Source organism: Gorilla gorilla, chromosome 22 (genome assembly GCF_029281585.2).
Source record: "Gorilla gorilla gorilla isolate KB3781 chromosome 22, NHGRI_mGorGor1-v2.1_pri, whole genome shotgun sequence".
In the NCBI taxonomy this organism is placed as follows: Eukaryota; Metazoa; Chordata; class Mammalia; order Primates; family Hominidae; genus Gorilla; species Gorilla gorilla.
In genome coordinates this window covers 42,810,765-42,821,135 of record NC_073246.2, presented here as the reverse complement: position 1 = coordinate 42,821,135, position 10,371 = coordinate 42,810,765, and positions in this window count along the sequence as shown.

Here is a 10,371-nt window from a genome sequence, read left to right as displayed (position 1 = left end):
GCAGCCAGTGGCTGTGGAATTTGCACGTGTCCTGCACCGTCACTTGCTTTGGGCCTGGTCACTTCCTCCACAGCTGTCCTTTCCCCTGCCCCTGCCTGGGTCTTTCTCTGTGAGATCCACGTTGCATTCCTTGGCTTCATGCGGGGAAGCCCCCCGCCCCCAACCCTGTGCCTGAAGCTGCTCCTCCTTGACTTTGTGATCAAACGGGCTGTATTTCTTGTTGCCTTTTTTTTTTGTCCACTTGGCCCAGCTTTTATATTTTCGTATCACCTCTGTGAATGAAATTCATGGAGTCGTGATTTCCCAGGGGAAAACAACATTCCTCCCCCACTCCCTAGTACCACATTTGAAAGGGACTTTTTTTTTTTTTTCCCGCAGCTACAATCCATAGAATTTCTGTATTTGGACTTGACTTTTACAGCCTGTCTCTCTGCAGCCATTCATAGCTTCCTGGTATAAAAGGGGCAACAAGTGCTGACCACCTGGGTGGTCACTGAGCTCAGGACCACATGTATAAAGGGCATCAATACCGACCAGCAAAGACAGCCCATTGTGTGTGCAGGGTGGCCCTGAGGTGATCCCACCCTTGGGTGATGAGCAGGGCTCAGCTGCTCCCAACTTGAGGTAGCACCCAAGTTCATGATCATCCCGAGGGCTGCTCTTTGGATTCCACACCAGGCTGTGCCATGTAATTGCAGAGTTCAGGCAGATGCAAACACCCTCCGAAGCCATTGCTGCAGCCCATGTTCATTACTCTTCTTCTCCTAGGAATTCAACAGAGCCAGGCTCCAGGGGTAGGAACTCTCACCCTGCCAGCTCCAGGCTCCTGTCAGAATCACCATTTGAGAGCGTTGGGTAAGGACCACAACAGCCCCTCCTCAGGTCTTCCCCGGGGCATTTCATGTCTTCTCAGTGAACACATACCTAAATAAGGCTGCTGATTGACCTGGCACTAAAAAGGTGGACTAAGGCAAAGACGGCAAGAACGAGAATGGGAAACATTCTTTGGAGCCCCCTAACAGGAAACATATTTACTTTTTGCATTTCTGCAGACATTCAAAACAATTCCTGAACATTAAGAATCGTGCACCCATTTGGAATAATTGAAACTGAAATGTGAAAGGAATTACATTTCACTAATCCATTTACAATGGTATGAATTGCTTCTCATAGCCAACTGCCAGATGGGCTGCTTTATTTAATAACTTGAATGCTAAAGTTCCCCCAGGCAAGGAGACAGTTCTACCACCAACTGTGGAATTTTCTTTCCCTTTCTCCTTTTTCTTGAGGTGGCCTGGCTTTGGTCCAAAACTTCCTGAGCTCTCAGCCAACAGGAGTACCTTCTTGCCTCTCCCAAGTTCTATCCGCCCACGCTGCGCCTCGAGGGGACAAAAGGGGAAATAAAGAACATGTCCTGTTTTGTTCCCACCCCATGATGGTTCAGTTTCTCATAATTTATAGAGATAAAATATGCGTGACGGCTACTCTCGAAGCGCAGGAACAGGAACTCTTAGGACTTTGTGTCAAATAGAATCATCAAAAAAAAAACCTTTTGAATCAAGGGCACTTGGGGAAATGATGTCAGGAAGGCCATCTTGGTTGTGCGGCACAGCAAGGCTCAGGGAATTGCTTTTCCCAGGAATCAAAGCACTCGGAGGGCCCTCCAGGATGGTCCTGTTGTCTTCTTCTCAGAGACTCTAAGCTCTTCTTTAATCAGGTTTGGTACAGAGTCCAATTATTTGTCTGTTATGAAGGTTTGAGACTGCAGAGATGTCAGGAGAGAAAAACGGGTTAGGGCAGAGATTCTCCACGTGTAGGCTGTGGAATCTCTGAGACCCTTTCTGCGGGCCATGAGGTCAAAAGCACTTACATCATATAATCGAAAAGATTTTCTTAATATAATACTAAGGTGCTATTTGCCTTTTTTTTTTTTTTGCACTGTGTAGACATTTGCACTGATAATGCAAAAGTGATGCTAAGTGTATTAGTCAGAGTCCTCCAGAGAGAAATAATAGGATGGAGAGACAGAAGAGTGGGATAATACATATATACATGATAGATAGATAGATAGATAGATAGATAGATAGATAGATAGATAGATAGATAGATAATTTTAAGGAATCAGCTATGTACTTGTGGGAATTAACAAATCTGAAATCTGCAGGGTATACCATCAGGTTAGAGACTCAGGGAAAAGTTGATGTTTTAGTCTGGAGCCCAAAGGCGGTCTGCAGGCTGAATTTCCTCTTCCTCTAGAGAGCTTAGTTTTTTCTTTTAAGACCTTCAACTGATTGGATAAGACCCACCCACATTATGAAGAATAATCTGCTTTACTCAAAATCTATGGATTTAAATGTTAATCACATCTTTTATATGTGTGTGTGTGTGTGAGATGGAGTTTCGCTCTTGTTGCCCAGGCTGGAGTTCAATGGTGCAACTTCGGCTCACTGCAACCTCCACCTCCTGGGTTCAAGTGATTCTCCTGCCTCAGCCTTTGGAGTAGCTGGGATTACAGGCACCCACCATCGTGCCTGGCTAATTTTTTGTATTTTTAGTAGAGATGGGGTTTCACTATGTTGGCCAGGCAGGTCTCTAATTCCTGACCTCAGGTGATCCACTCACCTTGCCCTCCCAAAGTGCTGGGATTACAGGCGTGAGCCTGTAATCACATCCATCCTAATCTCATTTTAAAAGTACACAGAAACATCTAGATCAGTATTTGATCAAACAATTGAGCACCTTAGTGTACTCAAGTTGACATAAAATTAACCATCATGGTAGGTAAAACTTCTGGTACTTCAAGATAAATGAAGGCAATGGATTCAAACTTAATAGTAGTCATTGAATTCTTCTTGATGAAATAATCTGAAATAATTGTATTAAACCTCAAACCCTGAGTTTGTCTTTTTTAAGTTTAAAAATTAATTTTAATGTCATCACCTTTCTCTGTTATCATATTTGTATAATTATTTTTGTATTCGCAAGCATAGCATTCATACATTTTGATATCCTTTTTCATTTAATTTTTAATTAATTATTTTCATTGGTATATAAAGATTGTACATATTTTAGAGGTGCATGTAATATTTTGATACCTGTATACAATGTGAGATGATTAAATCAGGGAAATCGGGATATCAGTCACCTCAAACATATATCATTTTTTGTGTTAGGACCATTACAAATCTTGTTTTCTAGGTATTTTGAAGTACACAATACATTATTATTAGCTATAGTCATCCTACTCTGCTATTGAACTTTAGAGCTTATTCCTTCTATCTAACTGTATTTTTGTACCCCTCAACCAACTTCTCTTCATCCCTTCTCCCCACCTGCTCCTTTCCAAGCAGCTAGTAACCATAATTTCCCACTGGGAAGATTTCCATTCACCACCATCCTTCCAGGGTGTCCCAGCAAGGGGTCGTGGTGCTGCAGGTGTGCACTTCTGGATGGTGCCCACACATGGTGCAGAACCATCTGTAAACCAAGCCCGAGTCTTCCCTTCCTCTGTCACCTGATCATAGGGAACTTCCCATGAGGCCATGGTGCAGGCTGGAAGAGAGAAGGCAGTATAGCAGGAGTGGGGACCATGGCCATTGGGGTCACTTCTTCATGTAACTTACTCATGTTTTCAGGGCCCGCTTGGGCCCAGTCACGTACAGACCACTCCTGTCTGATGATGGACCGCTCCTGTGCATGCCCAACTTTACGGCGTGGTGGGTCATGTGCATGCCCAACTTTATGACCCAGTCTGTGATGGGGACCCCAGGTCACATGGTAACCTGGTAGCCCATGGTAAAGTGTTTAGTTTCTATCAAGGCCCAGTTGCAGGCCACGAGCTGTCTCAAAAAGAGAGTGGTTATTTGTGGAGGATGGCAGAGCCTTCCTCCAAAATCCTAGAGGCCTCCACTGCAATTCACCTATAGGGACTGCCTGAAGCTCCACACTGTATTCCTCTCTGCCACTGACACCTCCAGCACCATTGGATCTGCTGGGTCATATGGTCCAGGTGGCAGGGCAGCTTGAACAACAGCCTGGGCCTATTGCAGAGCCTTCTTTCCTTCGCCCCACTCAAAACTAACAGCTTATTCTGGGTCACTTGGTAAATGAACTGGAGAAACACCCAAACATGTTCCCTCCAAAATCCAAATTGACCCACTAGGTGTTGTCCTTCTGTTTTGGTTGTAGGAGGGGCCAGATGCAGCAACTTATCCTTCACATTAGAAGGGATGTTTCGACAGGCCCAATACCACTGGACCCTTGAAAATTTCACTAAGGTAGAAGGCCCCTGAATCTTAAATGGATTTCACTCTCACCCTCTGACATGCAAATGTCTTACCAATAATTCCAGAACGATTTCTACTTCTTGCTCACTAGGTCCAATCAGCATAAAGTCACCAGTGTAACACACCAGTATGACATCTTGTGGAAGGAAAGGCGATCAAGTTCCCTGAAAACAAACTTGTGACATAGGACTAGAGAGACGATAGGCCCTTGAGGTAGGACAGTGAAGGTGTATTGCTGGCCCTGCCAGCTGAAAGAAAACTGCCTCCTGTGAACCTTATGGGCAGGGATGAGGCAACAAAGGCATTTGCCAGATCAATAGCTGCATACCAGGTACAAGGAGATGTGTTGATTTTCTCAAGCAATGAAACTACATTTGGTACAGCAGCTGCAATTGGAGTCACCACCTGGTTAAGCTTATGAAAGCCCACTGTCATTCTCCAAAATCCATCTGTCTTCTGCACAGGCCAAGCAGAAGAGTTGAATGGGGATTTGATGGAAATGACCACCCCTGCATCTTTCAAGTCCTTAATGGTAGCACTAATCTCTGTAACACCTTCAGGGGTGCAATATTGTTTTTGATTTACTATTTTCCTAGGTAGAGGCAGCTCTAACAGCTTCCATTTGGCCATTCCTGCCATAGAAGCCCTGATTCCACAGGTCAGGTAACCAATGTGGGGATTCTGCCATCTGCTAAGTGTGCATCTATTCTAATTATGCATCCAGCACTGGGGAAATGACCACATGTGGGTCTGGAGACCTCCTGGACATACCGTAAGTCAGAACTGAGCCAAAACTCCATTAATGACTTGATCTCAATAAACCCTACCCTAACTGAATGGCCCCAGTGATGTTTTAGGTTCAGAGGCAGTGTCCGGTAGGTAGGTCCTTGAAAAATCTGATTATTTCCTTTCCCACAATGTACAGTCATTCTGGCTAAATGCCAGAGGCCCCTTTGGGGAAGCATCAGATAAACTTTAACAGTATACATTTTCAGTAGTGTACCAGTGTCCTTCTTCAGGGAGACCTGGTCTCCCTTTCATGCAAGGGGCTCTGCATCTATAAACTGGCTCAAGTCCAGAAATTGGTTGAGGGCTCATGATTCTGTTTTTATGATTTGAGTTAGACTTTTATTCACCTGCCCTGAAAGTTTTCTGCTTATACAGACCAAGTAAGAATGTAGTAGACTTCCCATTTATTTCATTTCTAGGAACACCATGATTAACTCCAATGTCATAGGCCAACATGAGTCAGACCTCTGATTGCTGAATTGCCTCTGCTGTCCATTACAGTAACTGCACCCTCCTTGCCTTTGGGGATTGAGTGCTGCCACTTGACCTCTGCCACCCCAGGATCCAATTATCCCCATTGCATTTAAGTTTTCCAATTGAGTAATCGTGGTTCCCACGGTAGGATCTGGCATACAGGGAACAGCAATCATAGAGCTCTTCAGGGATGCTGGGGCTTCCATACAAACCTGTTTCTCAAGGAGTTGGTGAAACATCTGTTTTCTGGATCCACCAGTGTGGGTGAGTGGGTTTTAAGTGATGAACCCACTCTAGCATTCGAGTCTGCCTAAGCCTTTGAGTCCCTGCCTCTATATTAGCCCAAGGGAGATCAGATGTCTCCAACTCATTCAGGGCACACCATCTTTTGGTCCATGTTTCAGCCAACCAACCAAACAATTATTGCCTGTTTAAACTCCCTGAGCTGCAACATTAAATGCAGAATCCCTGCTTAGTGAGCCCCTATTAACACAACTTTCCCGATCCAACTTTATGTTCCTTCCATCATTTTCCAACATTCTTAATATGCATTCCCACATGTGTTTTCCAGATTTCTGCTTGTATAAATTAGAAAATTCAAATAGTGTTTTTGACTGTACCACAACTCTCATGTGTCACCCTGTGTATCTGACCTTTAGGGTCCAGCTGGGACTTCAGCATAGTTAAAGGTCTGGAAGCAGAGGGATGGTGGGGCTGGGTCTTGAGGAGAATCAGCATTGTCTTGCCTGAGGGGAGGCCATGACCATTTCCTCAGGCAATGCAGGGTTTTGCCTCTCAAACAGGTGGAGAGGCCTACATCCCCCAGGATGCCACTGCCATTGAGGGTGAAGAGGCCACTTTCCCGGGAAAACAAGATTCATCAGAATTTAGGAGATCAGTGTCCCGAGCTTCCCACATGGCCCCATCCCAGCTCACAGGGTCCTATTCTTTCCCAATCAATGCCATGATTTTAATAGTAGACCCCTGGCAAGACTAAGAGTTCACTTTTCATTGTAAGTCAGCCAATCTCAGGATGAGGGCTTGTGTTTGATTTTCAGCAATGTTAACCCTGTGGCTACAGAAGAGGAGATTCTCCTTCAGGGCACATTTGGAAGCTTTTGGGCTATTTATGTACGTCTGGAGCAGAGAGTTGGAATCCCTGAGCTCATCCTTCTTTCATCACTTTGTCCAGTGATGTTAGGAGCAACCAATTGATGTCATTATATTGTGTGGTTTCCCACAAATGCTCAAAAGTGTCATCTACAGAGTCAATGAGTTCTTTGCTTCATAAGGTGGTGAATTAGGAGTATTAAAATTATTTATCTTGTGTATCTCTATTAACAGTTCATGCCATGGACTATCAGTGCTATCTGTACTATTGGTACAATCTTTCACATTTTTAGGTCTAGTCAGATTAGAGAGCAAAGTTGAGAAACTCCAAAACCAATTAAGAAAATTCATTCTTAAAATTCTGTTTCTTTAGAATCACTTTTGGTATCACAATCTGCATTAGAGATTGAATTACTTATTGAATCTTACTGATTGAATCAATGAGATGTATGGAAGGGGATTTATTAGGGGGAATTGGCTCACATGATCACAGAGGCAAAGTCCCATGATAGACCCCACTGCAGGCTGGAGAAGCAGAGAAGCCATTCATGTGGCTCAGTCCCAATCCAAAGCCTCAGAACCAGGAATCCCCTAGGGTAGACCTCAATCAGGCTGAAAAGCCCTGGGAGGCTGTGGTGCAAGTCTCAGAGGCCAAGAGCTGAAGAACCTGGTGTCTGACATCCAAAGGCAGGAGGAGAAAAAGCATCCTGCTCCAGCAGGGAGAGAAAAAGCAGAGACAGCACCCAGTCCCGCTTCTTCTGCCCGTTTTGTTTCAGTCAGGCCCTCAACCAATTGGATGCTGCAAACTCACATGGAGGGTGGATCTCCCTCCTCAGTCCACTGGCTCACACACCAGTCTCCTCTGGAAACATCTCACAGACATACCCAGAAACGATGCTTCCCCAGCCATCTAAGCATCCCTCAACTCAGCCAAGGGGTCACCTAAAATTAATCATCTCACAGCTCCGCTGCAGCTGACTCTACCTTTTTGGCCAGGCCAACTGGAATCAATGTGTGCCATGCTGGGCACCTCTTCACCATGCTTCCTGCCCAATGCCCCTTTCCTGGCCTCACGTTCTTTTCTCATCTTTTACCTCTTTGCAGACCACTCAATCTCCAGTTCCTGAACGACCTGCCCTTCAGACCCATCTGGCTTCCAACTCTTCTTATTTAGTTTGGACACACACAAACCCATCTCAGATTCTTTCTCTTTTTCTTCTCTCAGGAACATTCTTCTGACACTTGCATGGCGCAGTGTCTGCCTTCTTTCATTCTCTGCCCACATATCATCATCCTTGGGATGGCTCTCTGAGGACCACCCTCTGGAAAGGGACACACTGGCCATTTTCCATCCTCTTACCTTGCTTTATTTTCCTTCTTAGTTGATATGGTTTGGCTGTGTCCCCGCCCAAATCTCATCTTGAATTGTAGTTTCCATAATCCCAACATGTCGTGGAAGGGACCAGGTGGAGATTATTCGATCAGGGGACTATTTCCACCATGCTCTTCTTGCGATAGTGAGTGAGTTCTCACAAGATCTTATGGCTTTATAAGGGGCTTCCCCCTTTCACTTGGCACTCACATATCTTCCTGCCACCATGTGAAGAAGGACATGTTTGCTTTCCCTTCTGCCATAATTGTACATTTCCTGAGGCTTCCCCAACTATGCTGAACTGTGAGTCAATTGAACCTCTTTCCTTTATAAATTACCCAGTCTTGGGGATGTCTTTATTAGCAGCATGAGAATGGACTAATACAGCAGTCTTATCTTTTGCCATGATATTTCACATTTCCTTTTTACTTGTTTATTGTTTTTCTCCCCCTGTCTTATTCAATACCACGGACATGTGCCTTTTTCATTCACTATCATGGCCCTTTATTTAAAACAGAACCCGGCACATAGCAGGCACTCAATGCATATTTGTTGAAGAAATGAATTCACTCCCAAAGTCTCCTTTTCCCTTTTGATGTACAAATAAGAGTTCTCAAAACTTGCCTTTTTTTAAAAAAGGAAGAAAAATCATTTCATTCCAGAAAACAAAATGCTTTCTTTCCTCCTCTTCCTTCTCCAATTCCTTCCACACAGCTACACCCCACGACTCAATGCCTCTTAGAGACAGTGTCCCTTGGTGGCATAATACACATGGGGTCAGCATTTGACTTCTTGATTTGGGAGAGGCATGGACACAGCTCATTTGCCCAAGTCAGATGAGATTTCCATCCCCACATCAGGAACTCCAAGTCATTGCCCAAAGTGGGAGTGGGAATGAGAGGAGAAAGGAAGAATTTTACGATTCATCCAGGCTTCAACTCTAAACGTGTATTTTAAAAATACTTTTTTTTTTTTACTACGACAGCATATGTATTGCAGAAAATTTGAAAACTATAGAAACTTAGTTTTATTGATTGACTGATTTTGATATGCCCAAGTAGAATGCTTATCCAGTGCTGGACACTCTTCACAACAACCCTGTGAGGTAGGTACTATTATTATCTTCTTTTATAGATGAGGAAACTGAGGCACAAAGGTTAAGTATTTTGCCTGAGGTCACACAGCTTTCAGGGGGAGAAGAGGTTGGGTTTAAACCTGAATCTGCCTCCAGAGTCTGTGCTCTTAAACACTATGTGAAAATAAAATGAAAATAAGATGTGTGATTTAGAGATAACCAGTGGCTATTTTTCTCTTCTTTGTGAGATTTTGTTTTCCTTTCTTTCTCTGTTTCTCTCTCTCTGTGTGTGTGCGTGTGTGTTCGTGTGTGTGTGTCTATAGGCAAATTCTGGGCCATATTATAGATTGCTGCTTTGTTTTTAAGTAATGTACTTCATAAAATATTACATACCTTACATTTTCTCATGTCATTAAGTGCTTTTAAGACATGATCTTAGGCCGGGCGCGGTGGCTCACACCTGTAATCCCAGCACTTTGGGAGCCGAGGCAGGCGGATAACGAGGTCAGGAGATCGAGACCATCCTGGCTAACACGGTGAAACCCTGTCTCTACTAAAAATACAAAAACAAAATTAGCCAGTCATGGTGGCGCACGCCTATAGCCCCAGCTACTCGGGAGGCTGAGGCGGGAGAATGGCGCGAACCCGGGAGATGGAGCTTACAGTGAGCTGAGATCGCGCCACTGCACTCCAGCCTGGGCGACAGAACAAGACTCTGTCTCAAAAAAAAACCATAGACATGATTTTAGTGGCTTCATGGCATCTCATCCTATGGATGTCTCACCGTGAATGTGACCTCCTGTGATTATTGAACACTGAGGTTGTTCTGTGTTTTCACCATGAGGAATCCTTTCTATCTACTGGCCACTTCCGTGAAGCCTTATGGTGACAGCTCAGCAGTGGACGCTCTAACCTCACTGCTGTGGTTCTGCAGGATTGGGTTAGGAGAGTGAGGTGAGGCTTTGGCTGACGTTACTGATGGCTTTCTTGTATTTATATATTCGTGATATTTTTACATCTGAATCCAAGCATGGGTTTCCATCATCATCCAATGACACTGCAGTCAAGAACAACCTCATTTGCTTAATATGCAGTGAACACACAGGTGTGACTCGCCCACCCCATGCCGGGAGTGAATCGCCTGATGGTCCTCACAGAGTAGTGGATTTATGAGGATGTGGAATAACCTTTGCAGGAAACAGAGAGCTTTTATTCAGCCACTGCCCCATTCCCAGACTTTCCATCTCAGCACGCCAGTATCACTA